Here is a 26,999-nt window from a genome sequence, read left to right on the forward strand (position 1 = left end):
AGTGCTGGATATAGCTGTTTCCTACAATTTGCTATTAGGGAGACCGTGGATTCACGGCGCTAAAGCAGTACCATCAACACTCCATTAGCTGGTCAAGTTTGAATGGGACAGACATGAAATAGTTGTGCATGGCGAAGATAATTTGTGCGCTCACAACAACACCATTGTGCCATTCATTGAAGTGGAAGATGACAAGGGACCATGGGTCTACCAAGTTTCTGACGCAATTTCAGTCGAGAAAATGCCAGAAGGGAAGTGTATCCCAAGTCCTAAGATAAACGCCGCATCAGTCATGGTAGCATATGAAATGCTGAAGAATGTTTTTGTACCAGGAAAGGGTTTAGGGTCAGATCTGCAAGGAATCATACAGCCCGTGTCTCTTCCTGAAAACTTGGGAACATTTGGTCTGGGATTCAAGCCCACATCTGCAGACATAAAAAGAGCCAGGAAATTGAAACAGAGGGCATGGGTCCTTCCAAAGCCAGTCCCACGTCTTTCCAGGTCATTTGTCAAGTCCGGTACTAGGAGTCGCCCAGTGACAGCAATTCCCAGTTCTATGATTGATCCTGATAAGAAGTTGATTGAAAGATTTGAGAAGTTGTTCGGCAATGTGAACATGGTGGAAATTGGAGAAGGTTCTAGCAACGCGGAAGTGCAATTTGTCGGGCCAAAAACAAAGCTTAATAATTGGAAGGCTACTCCTCTCCCTACTCGGAAGGAGTCTTGGTAGTTCGCTTTAATTTTCCTTTAAGTTTGTACGGATTATTTCCAGGGTTGTAATCCAGATTTCATTTTTCAGTTTGTTTTAGTGTGCAAACCTTGTTATCTTTTATCAATCAATGAAATACAATTTCCCTTTCTTCATCATTCCTGATGATTTTTCTTTTGTTTTGTTTTCTTTTTTATACAGTTCTTTTTTTGCTGGGTCTAATGACATGGCATGCATAAGGAATTCTCAGTCCAGTCTTAAAAATCAATCTAATTCCGAAATATTAGTTCAAGAAGTAGATTGTGGTTACGAATCAGAATGTGATGATGAAGCCTTCGAAGAAATTAGTAAGGAGTTAATTCACTTCGAAGAAAAATCCAAACCCAATTTGAATGACACAGAAGCCGTCAATTTAAGGGACACAGACAATGTCCGAGAGACTAAAATAAGTGTCCACCTCGAGCCAGAAATTCGGGAGGAGTTAGTCAAAGCACTCATCGAGTACAAAGATGTTTTTTGTGTGGTCATATGACGACATGCCGGGTTTAAGCACTGATTTAGTGGTCCACAAATTGCCCACTGATCCAGCGTTCCCTCCCGTCAAGCAAAAGTTGAGGAAATTCAAAACTGATATGAGTGTGAAGGTTAAAGAAGAAGTTACCAAACAGTTGGATGCAAAGGTTATCCGGGTCACCCGATATCCTGTTTGGTTGGCTAATGTCGTGCCTGTGCCGAAGAAGGATGGCAAGATCAGAGTATGCGTTGATTACCGCAATCTCAACAAAGCAAGTCCGAAGGATAACTTCCCACTACCCAATATCCACATTCTGATTGACAATTGTACCAAGCACGATATTGGATCTTTTGTGGATTGCTATGCCGGGTATCATCAAATTTTAATGGATGAAGAAGATGCGGAAAAGACAGCCTTCATCACGCCATAGGGAACTTATTTCTACCGGGTAATGCCATTTGGGTTGAAGAATGCTGGGGCAACTTATATAAGAGCAATGACTACTGTGTTTCATGATATGATACACAAGGAGATTGAAGTATATATAGATGATGTGATCATAAAATCAAAGTATCAGGCCGACCACGTCGAGGATTTGAGGAAATGCTTCTAGAGGCTTCGCAGGTACAACATCAAGCTTAACCCCGCCAAGTGTGCATTTGGTGTTCCATCCGAAAAACTGTTAGGATTCATAGTCAGTCGGCGAGGCATCGAGTTGGACCCGTCAAAGATCAAAGCCATACAAGAATTGCCCCCTCCGAGGAACAAGACTGAAGTGATGAGTCTACTAGGAAGGCTGAACTATATAAGCAGGTTTATTGCTCAGCTTACGACAACTTATGAGCCTATTTTCAAGTTGTTGAGGAAGGACACTGCGATCAAATGGACTGATGAGTGTCAAGAAGCGTTTGATAAAATAAAAGGTTACTTGAAAAACCCACCTGTGTTGGTTCCGCCAGAACCAGGGAGACCTTTGATTCTTTACTTGACAGTCTTGGAAAATTCATTTGGTTGTGTACTGGGGCAGAATGACGTCACTGGCAGGAAAGAACAAGCCATCTATTATCTTAGCAAAAAATTCACAGCTTATGAGGTTAAGTACACTCACCTGGAAAGGACATGTTGCGCCCTAACTTGGGTGAAACAGAAATTGAAACATTATTTGTCATCCTACACTACTTACCTCATTTCGTGTTTGGATCCGTTGAAGTATATCTTTCAAAAGCCTATACCGATAGGAAGACTTGCAAAATGGCAGATTTTGCTCACAGAGTTTAACATAGTCTATGTGACTTGGACTGCGATGAAAGCTCAAGCATTGGCCGATCATTTGGCCGAGAACCCGGTCGATGAAGAGTATGAGCCACTGAGGACTTATTTTCCTGATGAAGAGGTGATGCATATTGATGAACTAGAACATGCCGAAAAACCAAGCTGGAAACTTTTCTTTGATGGGGATGCTAACATGAAAGGAGTCGGAATAGGAGTTTTGCTTATTTCTGAACGGGGCATCACTATCCTGTTACGGCTCAGCTTCAATTTTATTGTACCAACAATATGGCTGAGTACGAAGCATGCATTTTGGGTTTAAGGTTAGCTGAAAACATGGATGTCCAGGAAGTCTTGGTCTTGGGAGACTCGGACCTTTTGGTACATCAAATTCAAGAAGAATGGGAAACGCGAGATCTGAAGCTCATACCATACCGACAATGCTTGCATGATCTTTGTCAACGGTTTAGATCAGTGAAGTTCAGGCATATTCCAAGGGTCCATAATGAGGTCGCCGATGCTTTGGCTATCCTAGCGTCGATGCTGCACCATCCGGACAAAGCTTATGTCGACCCGTTGCTCATTCAAGTACGAGATCAACATGCTTACTACAACATGGTAGAAGAAGAATGGGATGGCGAATCGTGGTTCCATGATATCAAGGAATACATCAGAATAGGAATATACCCAGTGCAAGCCACGGGGGATCAAAAGAGAACAATTCGACGGTTGGCAAGCGGATTTTTCTTGAGTGGAGGAGTTTTGTATAAAAGAACACCAGACCTGGGATTGTTAAGATACATAGATGCTATACAAGCTACGTCTGTCATGTCCGAAGTGCATTCAGGAGTCTGCGGACCACATATGAGCGGATATGTGTTGGCAAAGAAAATTCTCCTAGCAGGTTATTATTGGCTCACCATGGAGCGAGATTGTATTAGTTTTGTGCGCAAATGTCATCAGTGCTAGATACACGAAGATTTGATTCATTCTCCGCCATCGGAATTACACACGATGTCAGCGCCATGGCCTTTCGTCGCTTGGGGCATGGATATTATTGGACCAATTGAGCCAGCCGCATCTAACGGGCATAGGTTCATTATGGTAGTCATTGATTATTTCACCAAATGGGTTGAGGCCAAAACTTTCAAATTTGTGACCAAGAAAGCAGTGGTCGATTTTGTTCACTCTCATATCATCTGTTGATTTGGAATCCCGAAGGTGATCATCACAGATAACAGTGCTAATCTTAACAGCAATTTGATGAAAGAGGTATGTCAACAGTTTAAGATTACACACCGCAATTCCACCCCATATCGTCCCAAGGCGAATGGAGCAGTTGAGGCTGTCACACCTCCTTTTTCACCTACACCCCCGTTAAGGGACGTAGGGGGAGTTTTTCCAATTAAAGGACAATCGAAATGAGATTTATTTATTTATTTCAGAGTCGCCACTTGGGAGATTTATGGTGTCCCAAACCACCTGTTGAATCCCGAATCGAGGAAAAGAATGACTCTTTATTACAGTCCGCGAACCAGAAATCCGAGTAAGGAATTCTGTTAACCCGGGAGAAGGTGTTAGGCATTCCCGAGTTCCGTGGTTCTAGTACGGTCGCTCAACTATCATATTCGGCTTATTTATCTGACTTTTTAATACATGTTGAATCTATGTGCAAAATTTTAACTGTTTACCGCCTTTGTTATTATTTATTCAAAGGAATTGCAACATCGTGAGAATGCATCTCGAATTGCGCCACATAAATGTACCCGCAATTTTCGATACGTTCTAACTTCGTTGAGATTTAGATTTGGGTCACATAAATGTGCACCCGAGTTTAAGAAAGTAAGTTATTAAAAGTACGCGCCTAAAGCAATTTCGTGTTTGCGACTTTGCGAAGGCCATGAAATTCACTAAACGGCACGCCTCGGTTTCTACGGTTAAACAAAATTAATTGGACGAGGGCCATGCAATTTGTCATATTTGTTTGGCATGGTGCACCTCAGCTTGCTCTAATTGGAACATTTCTAAATTAATACATGAGGGCCATGAGCTATTCTTGTTTAATATGGCACACCTCCACTAACTAGATTAACCAAATGAAATTTTGAAGAAACTATGGCTATTTTTATGTCAATTCTCAAACCCAACTTATTAATTATAAAGCTATTTACAATCCAACTTTCAAAGATTGGACCTAGATTGAGGCCCAAGGGTTAATGGTGACAGTAAGAGTCCAGAAGGAGCATACGTTAGGATTGCAAGATGCCAAAACAAGAAAAAGGGTGTTCACTTGCTGGGCTTGCTTAAGCCCAGATTTCAGACATACAAAACCGTCAATGGCATAAGCATCATCAGAATGTAAATATAATCGAGACATGCTATTGTATTAACGATTTCACCTCTAAATTTCAATGTTCGAGTATAAGTTATTAACATGAACTTGCAATTTTTATCTCAGCCTGCATTTTGAATCATATGGGATTGGAACTGATCAACCATAAAAAAAACTTTTAAACTAAAGCAACAGTGTGATGCTTTTCAGAGTACAAAACAGGGTCGTGGACAGTACTCCATACAACAAGCCTCGATGTCAAACCAAGAAAACTAATGACACCTTCAAGCAGCTTTCCCTTACAAACTATTTGACAGTTCATTCACAACGAATAGAATTCGAATACTATCACAATACGCCATACTCTGAAATTATACACTTAATCTAAATAGCTAAGCCACCGTAAGCTATTAGCATGAACCAGCAACCCAACATGAACCAGAAACTGAATTACCATAAAACCGAAGCATTTAAACACACATAATGGTAGTAATTAACAGTAATACATCAAAATTTTAATGTCTCCGTTTAAACTTCGACTTTAGTTTCCAGATCTTCATACATGCTAGTCAATATTCAATTCCATGACAAGTTTTGAAGATATACATCAAGGGAATTCGAAGCATGTACCTGGTATTGATAATATAAGAAGAGGAAGAAGAGGGTCAGCAGCAGTAGCAATAACAGAAATGGCAACCAGCAGTGCAGCCACAAATAGCCAGCAACTATATACATCCCCAAGTATAGAGTAGAAGTAAAAGGAAGACAGTTCTAGCTAATTTCAGATCCTAAACCAGACAAATAATGAAAATAGTTATTCTTTTTCAACTTTTTTCCAGCTTTCAGAAGTCAGTCTTTTCCAGTCCCCTCTCTATAGACCTCCCTTTGCCTTCTTATACTTACTGCCTTACCCCCTCCCTTTCACTAAAAATCTGAATTATTCCACTTTAAATCCCACTAAGAAAAACTTTTCCTTATTTTCAGCCCCCCATTCCCTTTTGTTTCCCATTAGTGTATTAATTTAAAGATACTAATATCCCACTAACAAAAATACTAACCTTAAAATATTATCCTAACTGTTTCATTCCTAAATTACCCCTGAAACCCCTTAATATTACTGCCCATAATACAATTATTCAACTATATTAAAACTTTTAATTCTAAAATCTGCTCAACTAGCAATTATCTAAAACTAACTTCATTAACAGCTATAACCAATTCTCCTAACAAACTGAATGATTAAGGTGGAGTTCCCCTTGAATCCCATGGACTGAATTTAAATCACAACACAGAATTCAGCAGAATTATTTAAACTGAAATTGAAAATTGATTCAAAATGCATATGAATGCAGGTTCATTGTCAGCCTACTACTGACAATGCCCTAAAGCTAAATGTTCACAGATCAAGCATACATAACAAACATTTGACGAGCTAATTGGTTTACAAACAAGAACGAATTAATCGACGAGAACTAACTAACCGATTTTCTATAACAATTGATAACAATCAATCTGAAAATAGATAATCAGGCAATTTCAATCGGCATTGACAAGAACAGAGGTTTATAACAAAACAAATAATCGACAAAACTTATTTGAATTGATTATGTAGCCTATAATTATACACAACAAAGAACAGAAACAAATTCGACCAAATAAAAAGTCTGAGGGAGAAGAACTGGACAATCGACAAAAGAAATTGAAAAACCAATAAAACTAAACTAAATAAATAAATAGAATAAACAAACACAAACTGGGACAAATAGGAAATGGAAAATACCTCAAGAACTCGGGACCTGGACAAACCTGAATCGAACTCAAACTTGAACTTTTTGAGGTCGAGCTGAGCTTAATCGAGTGTTCTCAACTGAGAACACTTCGACTAAAGTCGGTTAGACCCCAAACCCTCCTTTAGTTGGGACATATTTCACCCTCTGGCTTGCTAGGGTTCTTAGGGGTTTGATTTGGGGTTCGAACGGTTCTGGTCAGATTCGAACCAAACCCATGGTGGTTTGGTGATGAGGGAGGTGAGGGACATGTCTGGTATGAGTTTGGGACTGGTTGGGGTAGATCTAGGTCCTGCTCGAATCTTCGATTGAAGATTCGAGAAGTTGGAGGTTGATTCGAGGCAAGCAACCAGCAGATCCATAACGAGGGTGGTCAGGGGGTGCCTTGGTGTGAGTTTAATGTGGATTGGGGTATGTCCAGGCTTTGCTCGAATCTTCAAATGAAGATTCGAGAAGTTCGAGGATGATTCGAAACAAACGGGTACTGGATTTGGATTGGGAGTGGTTAGGAGGTTCAGGGGTGTTATTTTGGTGGCCGGCGTCGTCGTTGCCGCCGGGTTTCAGGCGAAGGAATGCCATGGCAGCTAGGGTTTGGGGAAGGGCTTCGTCTCTGAGATGAAGATGAACAGGGGTTTGGACTGGGGGGGTTAGGTATGAGGGTTTCATTTATATAGTGGGGGGTGGTTTGATTTTGGCCGTTCGATCGAGAGAGATCGAGGGTCCAAATCAGTTCATTTATCTCAAACGGTGTCGTTTGGAGTAGTACTGGGGTGGTTCGGGTATTGGAGTGATGGGTCGGGGTCGGGTTTGGTCAAAGCTTTGGGACTGTTTGATCAGTTGAGATCAACGGTCCCGATGGAAGTGGCTGAAACAGCGTCGTTTGGTTGAGGCTGGAGACGGGCTGGATTGAGGTGTGACTTTGGGCTTGAACATTTCCCTTTTTAACACTGGCCCAGTCTGGTTTCTTACCCTTAAAATTTGTTCCTTCTTTTTCTTTTATTTTCTTTTCCTTTTAAAAAAACTAAAATTCTAAGTTGAATTATAAATTAACTTATTAAAATACTAATTAGCTCTTAATAATAATTATCAAACATGATTAAGTACCAATTAAAATATATGATTACACAACTAGACCTTAAATGCCTAAAATGCAAAGTACATTATTTTTGTGATTTTATTCTTAACTTAACAAATAAACAGGCACGAACGAATTCAAACAATACAAATTTCACAACAATTGCAAATAACACAAAATTTATTTTATTTTGAATTTTCTGGGAGTAGTTCTCGTAGGGAAAAAATCACGTGCTCACAGCTGCCCCTCTTTGTCCGAAAACACAAAATGTTTTCGCGCAAAGATAAAGTGAGTGGATACGAGCGATTTTTGCCCGTTGGAATACTCCGTGTGAAGCATTTTTGACAAGATTTAACCGAACCTTTGCTTTAAATTTTTCCTACATATCCCTGACTAGAAGGGAATCAAGTTAATGTAGTTCAGGAAATTTTGGTAGCTGGGACTACCATGGGACTGCCTTTTGCTGTTACTGCTGCTGCATGCTGTTGCTACTATTTTTCGACCTCCTTATTACACCATTGCTTAAAGATAAAGAAGTTATACTAAGCTATGAGCTATGCATTACAAAATTTTATTCTCAAACTTGGTCATGTGACTGGTGTTGCCTTGTTGCCTTGTGTTTCCTCTGATGTTGCTTTTACTTCTGACTTGACTTGTATTCTCCCTTGATCGCCGATCTCGAACTGTTTATTTCCTTCTTGTGAGCTTCGCGTTATTTTCCTTTGAATCTTGAACTGCCTTCCTCTGCTGGGGATTTTGTTGTTTCCCGTCGCTTCACTGACTTCAACAACAATTACTTCTTAAAATATAATACCTCCATTCTCCAGGCGGGCTCCTGACTTCAATAACTTCTTAAATGTAACACCTCCATTCTCCAGGCGGGCTCCTGACTTCAACAACTTCTTAAAACATAACACCTCCATTCTCCAGGATGGCTCCTGACTTTAATAAACCTTAAAATATAACACCTCCATTCTCCAGGCGGGTTCCTGACTTCAACAGCAATTACTTCTTAAAATATAACACCTCCATTCTCCAGGCGGGCTCCTGCCTTCAATAACTTCTTAAAACATAACACCTCCATTCTCCAGGCGGGCTCCTGACTTCAACAACAATTACTTCTTAAAATATAACACCTCCATTCTCCAGGCGGGCTCCTGACTTCAACAACTTCTTCAAAATAATTCAGCCTCCATTCTCCAGGCGGGCTCCTGACTTCAACAACTTCTTAAAATGTAACACCTCCATTCTCCAGGCGGGCTCCTGACTTCAACAACTTTTCAAAATATAACACCTCTATTCTCCAGGCGGGCTCCTGACTTCAACTACTTGAATCATCTTCTTTCAACTGTTTCCCTCAAAAACTGGTGTCTTATTCCTCCGAAATCTGCTGGGGACAACGCCAGTGTTTTATTCACAACTATGTTATTTTCCTTCTTCACGGACTACTTCCTTAAAGCTGATGCCTTCCTTCCACTTGGAACTACTTTCCTCAAGCTGGTGTTTTTACTTCTCTGAAACCTGCTGGGGATATCACTGCTGGGGAATTATCTTTCTTCTTTAAGACTAGTTACTTTCCTCCCTTTAACAATGGCGAGGATGATACTGATTCAAAGACCACTACCCTTAAAACTTGGGTTTTCTTGCTTCTTCCAAGATTGCTTTCTTTAAGACTTGTATTGCTTTTTCTCGCATACTGCTGGGGATTTCACTTCCTTCAAAACTCGTGTTATCTTCCCTCTTCCCTAAGTGGCTATCTGATTTCAAGAAAATTTTCTGCCCCAGTTTGATAATCTTCTTCGTGGCCCTATCTTTCTGCTGTCAATAATATTTCCTTTCCCTACTTCAAATCAAAGAAATTTTTTTTAGTTTAAAACGTGGTGAGTGGTCGTGCCGCTCCTACCGGGGATGGTTTTCCTTCTCTCTTTCCCTGCTTTGCGTTTTATTACAAAACTTGCTGGGGATGATATTATTTGCTGAGGATGACACTCCTGTTGGGGATGGTTTTTCTCTTTTTCCCCACTCTGTGTTGTCCGACTTGGTCGAGAATCTGTCGGAGTTGTTCCTGTATCTCACAAATCTGCTAGGGATCCTCATAACCTTTTAACTGTTGCTTTTATGTTTTTCTCCAACTTCCACTCATCATTTGGTCTTTCGACCAACTTCTTTTTCGCTTTGCCGCCTTATCTTTGGCCTGTCCTATTCGAATTTTGCTTTGAACCACTTTGGCCACCGGTAGTAAGCTCTGAAAATCCTTTTCAAAAACAAACTGCTAGGGAGGTAAAGTATTTAAACCAAGAAATGAAAAAGCGATGATTTCAAAAAATAGAAAAAGAAGAAGTCTTTAAATGCTGGGGAAAAAGAAAGAAAAGGACTTATCTGAATGATATAACCAATCCTAACGATCATGTCATGCATTCCGGATTAATCAACCCAGTCTATTCGTATCAATCAATCTTTCGGACGGCCTCATCTTTTTGGGGATAAACAAACACTCAACTCTTTGCCAAATGTGGACCCTTTCCGCCAATCTTGCCTTGTCGCCTCATAGTGCCCTTCGAGGGGTTTTCACTAATAAAACTCTCTCATTTATCTCAACTCTCGTCGCCTTATGGTGCCTGTGAAGGTTTTCACCGATAAGACTCTCTCATTTTATTTTATTTTTCAGCTGGGGATTGGAGTGCTGCCGATATGATTCTCTCTGCTGGGGATTCTTTCCGGCTATCAATTCATTGCTAGTCCATGATCCTCTTCTTTGCCGGGAATCGGGGTGCTATCCCCGACTTCTGTTTGCATGACTTGTCACTTCTCAAATACCAATCGGGAGGTCTTTTTTGTACATCAATATGGGTTTTCGTGATGGGTAAAGTAGTACAACTCTTGGAATCAAACTTTCTTTCCAAAATTACAAACAACCTTCTGCCCCAATTTTTCTTGCTTGGGAATTTTTATTTTTTGTTACATTATGTTACATTATGCACACTATGGTATACTATGACAGAGCCGTGAGGCGCCTACGTATCCTTCTTTGAGGAATCAGGTCAAACGTAGTTCCCAATTCCTTTGTTTTTCTTGTGACTTTTCTTTTGTCTTTATTATCATTATTTTTCTCTTCTCTTTTTCTTTCATTTTCATTACTGATTCTAAAAGAGGGGTATGAAAAAATAAATAAGGCTCAAAAGGGGAAGCAAAGGTTAAAGTGTTTGGATAGAAGAAAGAATGGCCTCTGTCATTTCATTCTCCGATAAATGCCAAGTACAAACAAACAACAATTACAATTAAAAGAAGTCATACATAATATCTCTTAACTGCGTCAGAATTGATAGCCATGTCGACGCATTTCCCTTCGACATCTGTTAAACATAAAGCGCCATTGGACAACGCTCTGGATAAGATGAATGGTCCTTGCCAATTCGGGGCAAACTTGCCTTTTGCCTTAGCCCGATGTGGGAGGATGCGTTTCAGCACTTGCTGGCCCACATCAAACTTCCGGGGACGCACCTTTTTGTTGTATGCTCTTGCCATTCTCTTTTGATATAACTGGCCATGACACACAGCTGCCAATCACTTTTCATCAATCAAGTTCAACTGCTCCAATCGGACTTTGACCCATTCATCGTCATCTATCCCAGCCTCAGCGATAATCCGAAGGGATGGAATTTCAACTTCTGTCGGTATCACTGCTTCAGTTCTGTATACCAACAAATAAGGAGTCGCCCCTACCGAAGTTCGGACAGTAGTGAGATAACCCAATAATGCAAATGGTAATTTTTCATGCCATTGCCTCGAACCTTCTACCATTTTCCGAAGTATCTTCTTTATGTTTTTGTTGGCCGCTTCAACTACTCCGTTCGCCTTGGGACGATATGGGGTGGAATTGCGGTGTGTAATCTTGAACTGCTGACATACTTCTTTCATCAAACCGCTGTTAAGATTAGCACCATCGTCCATGATGATCACTTTTGGGATCCCAAATCTACAAATTATATGGGAATGAACAAAATCTACCACTGCCTTCTTGGTTACCGACTTGAACGTTTTAGCTTTAACCCACTTAGTGAAATAATCAATGGTCACCAGAATGAACCTATGACCATTGGTAGCTGCCGGCTCAATAGGTCCAATGACATCCATGCCCCAAGCAACGAATGACCATGGTGCTGACATTGTATGTGATTCTGTCGGCGAAGAATGAATCAAATTTCCATGTATCTGACACTGATGGTATTTTCGCACAAAATTGATACAATCACGCTCCATGGTGAGCCAATAGTACCCTGCTCGAAGAATCTTTTTCGCCAACATATATCCGCTCATATGTGGCCCACAAACTCCAGCATGTACCTCTGTCATAACTGTCGTGGCTTGACTAGCATCTATATATCTCAGCAATCCCAAGTCTGGTGTTCTTTTGTATAACACTCCCCCACTGAGGAAAAATCCATTTGCCAATCGCCGAATGGCTCTCTTTTGATCTCCGGTGGCCTTCTCCGGGTATATCCCTATCCTGAGGTACTCCTTGACATCATAAAACCATGGGTCGCCATCCACTTCTTCCTCTATCATGTTGCAATAAGCATGCTGATCACGAACCTGGATATGCAACTGGTCAACATGAATTTTATCTGGGTGGTGCAACATCGATTCTAAAGTGGCCAAAGTATCGGCAACCTCATTGTGAACTCTTGGGATGTGTCTGAACTCCACTGATCGGAATCGCTTGCTCAGATCATGCAAACATTGTCGATATGGTATGAGCTTCAAATCCCGTGTTTCCCATTCACCCTGAATCTGATGCACCAAGAGATCCAAGTCTCCCAAGACCAAGACGTCCTGGACCTCTATGTCTGCAGCTAGTCGTAGACCCAAAATGCATGCCTCATACTCAGCCATGTTGTTGGTATAATATAAACCCAGCTGAGCCGTAACAGGATAATGACGTGCTATTTCAGAAATAAGTACCGCTCCTATTCCAACTCCCTTCGCATTTGCGGCTCCATCAAAGAAGAGCTTCCAACCTGGTTCCTCAGGTAATTCCAACTCATCTATATGCATCACTTCTTCATCAGGAAAATACGTCCTCAATGGCTCGTATTCTTCATCAACAGGATTCTCACCAAAGTGATCGGCAAGTGCTTGGGCTTTCATGGCCGTCCTTGTCACATAGATGATGTCGAACTCCGTGAGTAATATTTGCCATTTCGCTAACCTCCCTGTGGGCATAGGCTTCTGGAAAATGTACTTCAGTGGATCCAAGCGTGAAATGAGATAAGTAGTATATGATGACAGATAATGCTTCAATTTCTGGGCCACCCAAGTAAGGGCGTAACATGTCTTCTCGAGTTGAGTGTAATTAACCTCATAGCCTGTAAACTTCTTGCTGAGATAATAGATGGCTTGCTCCTTCCTTCCTGTAATGTCGTGTTGTCCTAGTACGTAGCCAAATGAATTCTCCAGGACCATTAGATAAGATTAACAGTCTCCCTGGCTCAGGTGGAACCAACACAGGTGGATTTGATAAATATCCTTTGATTTGGTCAAATGCCTCCTGACAGTCTGTCGTCCATTCTATCGCAGCATCTTTCTTCAGTAGCCGAAAAATGGGTTCACAGGTTGTTGTGAGTTGTGCAATAAACCTGCTGATATAATTCAACCTTCCCAGCAGACTCATTACTTCTGTCTTGTTCTTCGGCGGTGGCAAATCTTGGATGGACTTGATCTTTGACGGGTCCAACTCAATATCTCGCCGACCGACGATGAATCCCAAAAGCTTTCCAGAAGGAACACCAAATGCACATTTGGCTGGGTTGAGCTTAATATTGTACCTTCGAAGTCTTTGGAAAAAATTCCTTAGGTCTGCTACGTGGTTCTCCTGATGCTTGGATTTTATGATCACATCGTCCACGTATACCTCAATCTCTTTATGTATCATGTCATGAAACACAGAAGTCATTGTTCTCATGTATGTTTCCCCAGCATTCTTCAAACCAAATGGCATTACCCGGTAGCAATAAGTCCCTCACGGCGTAATGAATGTCGTCTTTTCCGCATCTTCTCCATCCATCAGAATCTGATGATACCCGGCATAGCAATCTACAAAAGACCCGATCTCACGTCCGGCACAATTATCGATCAAGATATGGATGTTGGGTAATGGAAAGTTATCCTTTGTGCTTGCCCTGTTCAGATTGCGGTAATCGACGCACACCCTGATCTTCCCATCTTTCTTCGGTACTGGCACCACATTAGCCAACCAATCGGGATATCGAGTGACCCAAATAACCTTTGCTTGCAGCTGCTTGGTTACTTCTTCTTTAATCTTCACACTCATATATGTCTTGAACTTCCTCAATTTCTGCTTGACGGGAGGGCATGCCGGGTCAGTGGGCAATTTGTGAACCACTAAATCAGTGCTTAATCCCGGCATGTCATCGTACGACCATGCAAAGATGTCTTTGAATTCAATAAGTGCTTTGATTAGTTCATCCCTGATATTTGGTTCAATGTGGATGCTTATTTTAGTTTCCTTGATATCGTCTGCATCCCCTAAATTGATGGCTTTTGTGTCATTTAAGTTACGCTTGGGTTTTTCTTCTAACTGGCTTAATTCTCTATTTTTCTCTTCAAAGGCTTCATCCTCATTATATTCCAATTCATCATCATAATCGACCTCTTGTACAATTAGTTCGGAATCAGACTGATCTTTTAGACTAGGTTGAAGATCCATTGTGCATGCCATGTCATTAAGACCAGTATAAAGAGAACTGTTCAGAAAAAGAAAAGAAGAAAACAAAATTAAAAAAATAAAAAATAAAATAAGGAATGAAGAAGAAACTTTTCATTTTATTGAATTATGGGATAATAAGGTTTCACACTTTGATGAACACAATAAAAATAAAAATAAAAAGGAATCTGAATTACAACCCTGGAATAATCTAGAAAACAAGAAGGAAAATCAAAGCCAACTACCAGGACTCCCTCCGAGTAGGAAGAGGAGTAGCTGTCCAATTGTTGACATTGGACCTAGGCCCCACAAACTGTATGTCTGCCTTACTGGAACCTTCTCCAGCTTCAATCATGTTGACATCGGCGAACAGCCTTTCAAAGCCTTCATTCAAATCTCCATCTGGCCCGATCAGTGGTCCGAAAACCTTCGGGACCGACAACTCTCTAATACCTATTCTGACAAATGATCTGGATAGGCGCGGGATTGGCTTAGGGAGGACCTAGACTCTTTTCTTCAACTTGCGGGCCCGCTTTACATCTACTTCCGTAGGCTTGAATCCCAGCCCAAAAGTATCCAGGTTCTTGGGCAAAGAAACTGGCTGGACAATACCCTACAGATCAACCCCTAAACCTTTTCCTGGTATAAACCCGCTGTTTAACATCTCTGAGGCTATCATGAAGGTCGCAGCTGTGATTCTGGGAAGTGGAAGGCCCCCACCCTCAGGAATTTTGTCTACTGAGACTACGTCAAAAACCTGATAAACCCATGGGCCCTTGTCATCGTCGGTTTCTATGAAGGGCACAATGGCATCACTGACGGCATGTGTACCGTCATCCCCGTGTATCACAATCTCTTGTCTATCCCATTCAAATTTGACCATCTGATGCAGTGTAGAGGGCACTGCTTTGGCTGCGTGGATCCAGGGTCATCCCAATAGAAGATTATACGACACCGCCACATCTATCACTTGAAATTCCATGGTGAACTCGACCGGACCAATTGTCAATTCCAGTATGATATCACCCACTGTGTCAGTACCGCCCCCATCAAAACCTCGGACGCAGACGCTGTTCTTGTGAATCCTATCATCATCAACCTTCAGTTTGTTCAGAGTGGCCAAAGGACAGATATTGGCACTGGACCCATTATCAATCAGTACTCGAGTGACCACCGAGTCTTCGCATTTCACAGTCAGGTATAGTGCTCTGTTGTGTTCTGTACCCTCTACTAGCAACTCATCATCAAAAAATGTCACTCGGTTTACCTCGAAGATTTTGTGCACTATTTTCTCCAAATGGTTCACTGAGAGCTTGTCCAGAACATGGGCTTCGTTCAGAATCTTCATTAATGCCCGACAATGATTGCTTAAATGGATCAACAAGGATAGCAACGAAATCTGGGTCGGGGTCTTTCTCAACTGCTCTACAATGGAGTAGTCCTATGCCTTCATCTTCTTCAAAAACTCCTCTGCTTCTTCCTCCGTTACTGGCTTCTTTATTGTTACAGGATTGGCCTTTCTCAATTCTGCGAAAGCAAAACACCTTCCCGAACGAGTTAACCCATGGGCCTCGCATACTTCTTCCACGACCTCCTTCCCCTTATGCATCACTGTCACTTGACTGTAGCTCCATGGCACAGCTTTCTCACTTGTTATCGGCAACTGCATTACTAGCCTGATAACAACTGGTTCTACGCGGGCCCCCTTCACCACCAACACTGGTGTGCTTGATACTTCCTGTAGCACTACCTTGACCGGTTCTGGCTTCTTCGTAATAACAGACAAACCTTTCCCTATTACCACAATTGGCCTGTCATCTACCCTTCCCAACTGTACCATTGCCTCTCCACTAGTCGGCTTTTCGCTTGGACTGGCACGAATCATCATTACCATTTGTGAGGGTTTCTTGGGCTTCCCTCCTTCGTGCACTAGTTCGATCATGTGGGCCTCATGGTGTACTGGTAACGGGTTCTCATTGATGTTGGGTGCCTCTGGTGCCTGAACCTCGATCCTGTTTGTGTCAATAAGATCTTGTACGACAGTCTTCAACTTCCAACACTTCTCAGTATCATACCCGGGAGCCCCCGAACAATATTCATAGCTTACTGAGTGGTCCAAATTTTTGGGAAGGGGATTTGGCAATTTGGGCTCAACAGGACTTAATAGGCCTAATTGCCTTAATATGTGGAACATAGTAGTATAGGTTTCTCCCAGTGGAGTGAATGTTATCATCCTCTGCACCCTTTCGTTCCTGAAAGCCTGATTTTCTGCGGAAGCTTGAACCTAAAGCATTCTTGTAGGCCCTTGGCGGTGGATATGTGCTTTGCGGAGGTGGGTATGTGTTTTGTGGAGGTTGATATGTATCTGGGGAAACGGCGCACGCCATTGCGGGCGAGCCGGAGGCTGGGTGTAAGTTTGGACGTGATGGACGGAGAAATATGGTTCTTGTGGTGGATAATAGGGTTGTGGAGGGTTGTATGGAGCGTGTGGGTAATTTGGGTAATGGGGTCTGGGTTGGTAGCGAGGGGAAGGACCTCTTGATCTGGACCAAGTACCTGCTTCGACTGTTGCGACCTCCTCTCTCTTCTTTTTCCCGAGCGCACCTCTCGTGTCGCTTTGGATAGCCTGAGTTGTGGCCTTGATTGCCGAATAGCTCATTATCTTGTTGGACCTGAGTCCCTCTTCAACCATATCGCCCATTTTTACTACTTCGTTGAAAGATTTACCAACTGACGTCATTAGGTGACCAAAGTAAGTTGGCTCCAAAGTTTGTAAGAAGTAGTCCACCATTTCACCTTCCCTCATTGGTGGATCGACTCTTGCCACTTGTTCTCTCCAACGGAATCCGAATTCCCTGAAGCTCTCTCCAGGCTTTTTCTCAAGTTTTAACAGTGTGAGATGGTCGGGGACGATCTCAAGGTTATACTGGAAATGACCTGCAAATGCTTGTGCTAGATCGTCCCAGGTATACCACCTGCTAGGATCCTGCCTCGTGTACCATTCTAGTGCGGACCTGCTTAAACTTTGACCGAAATAAGCTATCAGCAGCTCATCCTTTCCACCTGCCCCTCTTATCTTACTACCAAAACCTCGTAGATGTGCCATGGGATCACCATGTCCCTCATATAGATCAAACTTTGGCATCTTAAACCTGTCGGCAATTGAACATCGGGTAAGGGACATAGATCTTTATAGGCCACACTAACTTGGCTTCCCAATCCATGCATATTCCTGAAGGATTGCTCCAGGCTTTTCACTTTACAGAGCACTTCGTCCTGCTCCGAATTCTTATCTGGCCTCTCAGTTTCTACCGGGAGTTGAAGGTGAGGGGTGTAAGTGTATGGCTCGGGTGCTTTGAAGGTGAGTTCAGGGGGGTAATACTGGTTATCGTGAGCCTGAAACAACGGCTCACTAGATGATATTTGCAGCGTGGTTGGTGGAGGTGCCACGAAAACAGGAAAATTTGGCGGATGAGGGTTTTGTTTGGGTGGTGGAGCTTGGGGATTATAGGAAGTTTCCCCTTGATAGTATTGGGCAATGGGGAAGCTCGTTGATGGACCAGTGGGAGGGTATTCCAGAGTCCGAGCCGGTGAGGGGGTAGGAGTAGGAGGAAGGGTTGGTGATGTTTGTCCCCTAGCCCAGGCTAGGTGCATCCCAGCTATCTCTTGTCTCAACCGGCCTACTTCCTCCTTCATCATTTGCATCTATGCCTTTTCCTCCTCAACACTTTTGTCCGAACCAGACATACTTCCCGGAATGTGCCCTTTTGATCTTTGTGGTAGTGGTAATCTGCCAGAACGTTCTAACAAGCTAACCGTTTCGAAATCTTTCTCTGAATAAACAACAAACTTGTTAGCGTTAGAGTTTAACACATATCGCAATTTCACATTGGGGAATGCAATGTTCCTAGGTAGTTTAACCATTTCTAACATGTTTTGCTTTGATTGCATGCGTCATCCCGGCTTACCCTCTCTTTTTATGTCCTTTTTTCCTTTCTTTTATTCAAAAATGCCTTTTCCTTTTTTTTCTTTTTAGTCATGGTCGAATCTTATGTGGATTGCCTACGTATCATGTCCCCGCATGAATTAGACCGAGCGTAGTTCTGCCACATAAATGCAAAAAGAAAAAAAAGAAATTTTCGATTTTTCACTAATAAACATTCTATTACAGACCAGACGTTTTTTGGAAAGGAAAATAACAGACTCGAAATCAAACCAAGTACGAACTCAATAACTACTGACATACTCTGACATGAAATAAAGACAGACTCCAACAGACAACAGACTCTAAGAAAAAGAAAATGCGGATTCAAACTATGAATACATTAAAGTTTTAAACTCGGGTGCCCGCGGGGCGTCATTCGGCCTCGCCGCGGGTTTAGGCGTAAGGTTCCTTTCCAGTTGTTCCAATTCATACATGATTTGCTTCACAAATATCAACACCACCGAGAAGAAAGTAGTATGGGTCATGTTTTCACACTCCCGACATTTCCTGGTGATAGCACGAGCAATAGTCAGAATCTTGTTCCCAGTTTGGTCTTTCTCTAGGAGTAGGCGTTCTATCTGATCCCCTCTAACCTTCAAAACCCGAGAATCATGCAGATGTTGTTCCCGTAACTACCGTATTTCATCTTCCATTGAGGCCATCAGATTACAGCAGTGTTTACTCTCAGTTTCAAAAGCCTTGGCTTGTTTAACCGCCTTACTCTCTAGGGTGGTCACCTTCCTTTTTAGACTGACCATGGCCTTTTCATGATCTTTCCTTGCTTATTGTAAGCACTGTGTGCGCTCTTTTGTTTTCTTTGCCCATTGTGCCCGGAGTTGTGCTATAGTATCCTCAGATTGCTTCACATCATCCCGGCACTCACCGATTTCCTTTTTCAACCCTTTTATTAACCGCTCATCCAACCGACTCCTTTGTTGTTTGTCAGCATCTCTCCTCATTTGTCGGATTTAGGCTTTCAGTGCCTCATTTTCTTGGGCCAATTTACTCCTTTCTCCCCGACCGGCATCAATCTGCAGACTATTTTCAAATTCTAGGTCTCTAACCTGTTGCCTCAGCTTGCCTATTTTTGCCCTATAACTCTCTTCTTTATCCAACCAATCCCACTGTTCTTGTGATGCCTGGACGAACTCCTGGAGATGGGGCCTTTTGGCCGGTCTCCCAAACTCGATTTCTTTCCTAAACCAAGCAAGGTATCCCGACGAAACTTCACCCTTGGACTGATCACGTACACATGTATTGGCTATTAAGTATTGACACTCGCTCCAAATTTGTCGGACGGCTGCTTTAGGAAACTGTCTGCTGAGCCCGATCTCGACTACTTGGTCACTAAGATCTTCATCTTTCGAAACTATTTGGCATCTCCCCAACTGTCTCAAGACTCGATACGGGGCATAGGGATGAATACTCCGGAGTCCCATCAAAAGGAAATGGGGTCCAGTGGCTGGCATATATATGATTTCATCCGTAGACAACCATCCAAATATCCATTCTATTTGGCCCGCAGTGACAGAACGGAGGCGGGCTATCCATTCTGTGACCCCTTCTGGTAAGCCGATTCCGTCAATCCTTGTGGAAAATTCCTCTATGCATGTTTTCTCTATCAACCCATAACTCATAAATTGAGGACGACGACATAGGTGTTCGATCATCCACATCTGCAGCAACACGTTGCATCCCTCAAAAAAATTTCCCCCGGCTTTGCAGGCTGTGAGAGCGCGGGAGATTTCAGCTACTATCATGGGTGCGAGGGTGCTATTGGCCTGAGTGAGTAAAGTGCTGACAACCCCAGATACTCGTATGTCAATGTTCCCGTCTTTTCTAGGAAACACCAGGAGTCCCAGAAAGGATACCATGAACGCAAAACACATATGTTCTTCCCACTTAAGGCGGTTTCCTTTGCTACAGATTCTGTTTTCCGGCTTTTTGAACCCCCTATGTGGCCATATCTATTGTATATAAACGGCAAAGTACAAAAACCAGCTGCCAAGTCTGGATTGTGGACCCCCCCACTTATTTTCAAAGAGTCTAGGAACCTGTGTACGGCTACGGCCCTTGGAGAAATCAGGTACTGGTGTCTCAAAGGAACTTTGGGACTCCCGATGTACCCGCCTATTTCTTCCAATGTTGAGGTGAGTTCAAAATCCGAGAAGCAGAATACGTTGTGAGCCGGGTCCCAGAATGCGACCAAGGCCTTTATGATATCCCCTCTAGGATTAATTTTCAGCAACCCAGTGAGGCCTCCCAAGTATAGATTGACTATGTCGCGCCCTGATTCGCCCAAGTCATCCCACCACATGTGCAACTCCAAAGGGATCTTGTTCACAATTGTTACGTGCGAATTCTGACTTGTGCTCATTCTGCACATTTATTAGGGTGGTTAAGCAAAAATCACGATTCAATTGACTCAAAGATAACATGGACACTTTTCTCTCTTTTTTTATTTAAACTAAAGCCTGGCCTTGCCAATACGGCCTTTCAGCACCTCGGGGTCGAAGATGTTAAGGCTGTGTCGGCTAACCGGTGAAAGCCTAAAACATGACCATTGGCGGTTGTTCTTGCAAAAGTAGCCTTCCGGGGCCCTTTTAGGGAAATTCGGCTATTCCCAACAAGAATGGCACCATCCTAATAATTTTTATTTTTTTTTAAAACTTTGTTCTTTTGGATATTTTCGCAAAAAGTGAAGTTGGACCAGATGGAGGTTGCCTACGTATCTCACACCCGGTGAGAATCAAACTGGCGTAGTTCGGGACGATAAAACAAACTCCTTTTTTTTAAAAAGGAAACTCCTTTTTATTGGCAAATAAAACTATTTTTCTCTTTTTGTCTTTTCTCTTCATTTTCTCAAAAATTCGACAGAGTTTCGACACTATTTGGTCATTAGTTTTTTTTTCTTTTTTTCTTTCTTTTTTTCAAAACAGGCGATTAACTCTCCTTAACCCTCATACTGCTATTTGGCTTTCCTCAAAAAGTCGGTCAGCATGCAAATCCGAAGCAAATAAATGCACAAGTAGAAGCAAGTGAGATGCATCAGGATGGTCATTTTCATTTTTTGGCACACCTGTCCTAGACAGACCCAACCCCTGTGTTGAGCCTCCAAAGTCAAATGCACGTGATACAAACAAACGTTCCTACTAGGGATCCAGCATGAAGCTGAGTTATTCTAGGTTCATAACCTGGGAATTTGTTCTAGACTGTGTACCCGAGCGAACAACTCGAGTCGAGGAGGAGGCTACGTACCGGGAACCAAAAGGCCATCCGGCTTAGTAACTTGTCCGGCCTCTTTCTTATTTCAGGTATTGACACTAACAGAATAAGGAATCTCGACCAGCAAGCACATCCCCGGAGGTAAGAAGAGAAGGGTTTTGACACAGTTTATATACAGTTCAGATAATATCAAAACGGTAAAAGCATCATTTAGCACATTAGGCTCAAACATGTAACAAAATCAGATAAAGCCAAATATAACAATTTATCTAAGCTCGAATTCTGAACCCTGAGCCAGAGATTTTGGGTTTGGTCCCCAGCAGAGTCGCCAGAGCTGTCACACCTCCTTTTTTACCTACACCCCCGTTAAGGGACGTAGGGGGAGTTTTTTCCAATTAAAGGACAATCGAAATGGGATTTATTTATTTATTTCAGAGTCGCCACTTGGGAGATTTATGGTGTCCCAAGCCACCGGTTGAATCCCGAATCGAGGAAAAGAATGACTCTGTAATACAGTCCATGAACCAGAAATCCGAGTAAGGAATTCTGTTAACCCGGAAGAATGTGTTAGGCATTCCCGAGTTCCGTGGTTCTAGAACGGTCGCTCAACTGTCATATTCGGCTTATTTATCTGACTTTTAACGCATGTTGAATCTATGTGCAAAATTTAACTGTTTACCGCCTTTGTTATTATTTATTCAAAGAATTTCAACGTCGTGAGAATGCATCTCAAATTGCTTCACATAAATGTACCCGCAATTTTCGATACGTTCCAACTTCGTTGAGATTTGGATTTGGGTCACATAAATGTGCACCCGAGTTTAAGAAAGTAAGTTATTAAAAGTACGCGCCTAAAGCAATTTCGTGGTTGCGACTTCGCGAAGGCCATGAAATTTACCAATCGGTACGCCTCGGTTTCTACGGTTAAACAAAATTAATTGGACAAGGGCCATGCAATTTGTCATTTTTGTTTGGCATGGTGCACCTCAGCTTGCTCTAATTGGAACATTTCTAAATTAATACATGAGGGCCATGAGCTATTCTTGTTTAATATGGCACACCTCCACTAATTAGATTAACCAAATGAAATTTTGAAGAAACTATGGCTATTTTTAAGTCAATGCTCAAACCCAACTTATTAATTATAAAGCTATCTACAATCCAACTTTCAAAGCTTGAGCCTAGATTGAGGCCCAAGGGTTAATGGTGATAGTAAGAGTCCAGAAGGAGCATACATTAGGATTGCAAGACGCCAAAACAAGAAAAAGGGTGTTCCCTTATTGGGCTTGCTTAAGCCCATATTTCAGACATACAAAACAGTCAATGGCATAAGCATCATCAGAATGTAAATCTAATCAAGACATGCTATTGTATTAACGATTTCACCTCTAAATTTCAATGTTCGAGTATAAGTTATTAACATGAACTTGCAATTTTTATCTTAGCCTGCATTTTGAATCAAGTTTACTAAGTGAAGGGCCTTACGATAACAACCCAAGTTATTGGGCTCATGAGACAAGCCCAAAAACCTCTAACTTATTACCCTCTTTATTGAAACCATGTTGATGCCATAATTAACGAAATGCTCATGCTTGTATTTTAATTTTTCTTAAGCTAACTTCCCACAAACAAACATATGGGATTGGAACTGATCAACCATAAAAAAAAACTTTTAAACTAAAGCAACACTGTGATGCTTTTCAGAGTACAAAACAGGGTCGTGGACAGTACTCCATACAACAAGCCTCAATGTCAAACCAAGAAAACTAATGACACCTTCAAGCAGCTTTCCCTTACAAAATATTTGACAGTTTATTCACACGAATAGAATTTGAATACTATCACAATACCCCATACTCTGAAATTACACACTTAATCTAAATAGCTAAGCCACCATAAGCTATTAGCATGAACCAACAAACCAACATGAACCAGAAACTGAATTACCACAAAACAGAAGGATTTAATAACACATAATGGTAGTAATTAACAGTAATTACATCAGAATTTTAATGTCTCTATTTAAACTTCGACTTTAGTTTCCAGATCTCCATACATGCTAGTCAATGTTCAATTCCATGACAAGTTTTGAAGATATACATCAAGGGAATTCGAAGCATGTACCTGGTATTGATAATATAAGAAGAGGAAGAAGAGGGTCAGCAGCAGTAGCAACAACAGAAATGGCAACCAGCAGTGCAGCCACAAATAACCAGCAACTATACACTTCCTCAAGTATAGAGCAGAAGTAAAAGGAAAACAGTTCTAGCTAATTTCAGATCCTAAACCAGACAAATAATGAAAATAGCTATTCTTTTTCAACTTTTTTCCAGCTTTCAGAAGTCAGTCTTTTCCAGTCCCCTCTCTATATACCTCCCTTTGCGTTCTTATACTTACTGCCTTACCCCCCTCCCTTTCACTAAAAATCTGAATTATTCCACTTTAAATCCCACTAAAGAAAACTTTTCCTTATTTTCAGCCCCCCCCATTCCCTTTTGTTCCCCATTAGTGTATTAATTTAAAGATACTAGTATCCCACTAACAAAAACACTAACCTTAAAATATTATCCTAACTGTTTCATTCCTAAATTACCCCTGAAACCCCTTAATATTACTGCCCCTAATACAATTATTCAACTATATTAAAACTTTTAATTCTAAAATCTGCTCAACTAGCAATTATCTAAAACTAACTTGATTAACAACTATAACCAATTCTCCTAACAAACTGAATGATTAAGGTGGAGTTCCCCTTGAATCCCATGGACTGAATTTAAATCACAACATAGAATTCAGCAGAATTATTTAAACTGAAATTGAAAATTGATTCAAAATGCATATGAATGCAGGTTCATTGTCAGCCTATACTGACAATGCCCTAAAGCTAAGTGTTCACAGATAAATCATACACAACAAACATTTGACGAGCTTATTGGTTTACAAACAAGAACGAATTAATCGACGAGAACTAACTAACCGAGTATCTACAACAATTGATAACAATCAATCTGAAAATAGATAACCAGGCAATTTCAATCGGCATTGACAAGAACAGAGGTTTATAACAAAACAAACTAATCGACGAAACTTATTTGAATTGATTATGCAGCCTATAATTATACACAATAAAGAACAGAAACAAATTCGACCAAATAAAAAGTCTGAGGGAGAAGAACTGGACAATCGACAAAAGAAATTGAAAAACCAATAAAACTAAATTAAATAAATAAACAGAATAAACAAACACAAACTGGGACAAATAGGAAATGGAAAATACCTCAAGAACTCGGGACCTGGACAACCCTAAATCGAACTCAAACTCGAACTTTTTAAGGTCGAACTGACCTTAATCGAGTGTTCTCAACTGAGAACACTTCGACTAAAGTCGGTTAGACCCCAAACCCTCCTTTAGTTGGGATAGATTTCACCCTCTGGCTTGCTAGGGTTCTTGGGGGTTTGATTTGGGGTTCCAACGGTTCTGGTCAGATTCGAACCAAACCCATGGTGGTTTGGTGACGAGGGAGGTCAGGGACATGTCTGGTATGAGTTTGGGACTGGTTGGGGTAGATCTAGGTCCTGGTCGAACCTTCGATTGAAGATTCGAGAAGTTGGAGGTTGATTCGAGGCAAGCAACCAACAGATCCATAACGAGGGTGGTCAGAGGGTGCCTTGGTGTGAGTTTAAGGCAGATTGGGGTAGGTCCAGGCTTTGCTCGAATCTTCAAATGAAGATTCGAGAAGTTTGAGGATGATTCGAAAAAAACGGGTGTTGGATTTGGATTGGGGGTGGTTAGGAGGTTCAGGGGTGTTATTTTGGTGGCCATCGGCGTCGTTGCCGCCAGGTTTTAGGCAAAGGAATGCCATGGCGGCTAGGGTTGGGGAATGGCTTCGTCTCTGAGATGAAGATGAACGGGGGTTTGGACTGGAGGGCTGGGTATGAAGGTTTCATTTATATAGTGGGGGGGGGTGGTTTGATTTTGGCCGTTTGATTAAGAGAGATCGAGGGTCCAGATCAGTTCATTTAACTCAAACGGTGTCGTTTGGAGTAGTACTGGGGCGGTCCGGGTATTGGAGTGATGGGTCGGGGGTCGGGTTTGGTCAAAGCTTTGGGACTGTTTGATCAGTTGAGATCAACGGTCCCGATAGAAGTGGCTGAAACGATGTCGTTTGGTTGAGGCTGGAGACGGGCTGGATTGGGGTGTGACTTTGGGCCTGAACATTTCCCTTTTTAACACTGGCCCAGTCCGGTTTCTTACCCCTAAAACTTGTTCCTTCTTTTTCTTTTATTTTCTTTTCCTTTTAAAAAAACTAAAATTCTAAGTTGAGTTATAAATTAACTTATTAAAATACTAATTAGCTCTTAATAATAATTATCAAACATGATTAAGTACCAATTAAAATATATGATCACACAACTAGAGCTTAAATGCCTGAAATGCAAAGTACATTATTTTTGTGATTTTATTCTTAACTTAACAAATAAACAGGCACGAACGAATGCAAACAATACAAAAATTCACAACAATTGCAAATAACACAAAATTTATTTTATTTTGAATTTTCTGGGAATAGTTCTCGTAGGGCAAAAATCACGTGATCACAGAGGCAGTCAACAAAAACATAAAGAAGATACTTCGGAAAATGGTAAAAGGTTCTAGGCAATGGCACAAAAAATTACCATTTGCATTGTTGGATTATCGCACTACTGTCTGTACTTCAGTAGGGGTAACTCCCTATTTGTTGATATATGGAACTGAAGCCTTAATACCTGCGGAACTTGAAATCCCGTCCCTTCGGATTATCGCTGAGGCTGAGATTGATGATGATGAGTGGGTCAAAACCCGTCTGGAGCAGTTGAACTTGATTGATGAAAAAAGATTGGCAGTTGTGTGCCATGGCCAGTTATATCAAAAGAGAATGGCAAGAGCATACAACAAAAAGGTGCGTCCCCAGAAATTTGAAGTGGGTCAGCAAGTGCTGAAACGCATCCTTCCACATCAGGTTGAGGCAAAAGGCAAGTTCGCCCCGAATTGGCAAGGGCCATTCATTGTAACCAGGGTATTGTCCAATGGTGCTTTATATTTAACAGATATCGAAGGAAAATGCATAGACATGGCTATCAATTCTGATGCAGTAAAAAGATATTATGTATGATTTCTTTGGTACAATTGTTGATTGTTTGTATTTGGCATTATTTCGAAGAGTGAAATGACGAAGGCAATTTGTTCTACTATCTAAACACTTTACCCTTTGTTCCCCTTTTTGAGCCTTATTTATTTCTTTCATACCCCTCTTTTGGAATCAATAACGAAAAAGAGAGAAAAATAAAGAAAAGGAAAGGAGAAAAGAAAAGAAGTGAAAAATATAACAACAAGGAAAT

This window comes from Nicotiana tabacum, chromosome 20, assembly GCF_000715075.1.
Source record: "Nicotiana tabacum cultivar K326 chromosome 20, ASM71507v2, whole genome shotgun sequence".
Taxonomy (NCBI): Eukaryota; Viridiplantae; Streptophyta; class Magnoliopsida; order Solanales; family Solanaceae; genus Nicotiana; species Nicotiana tabacum.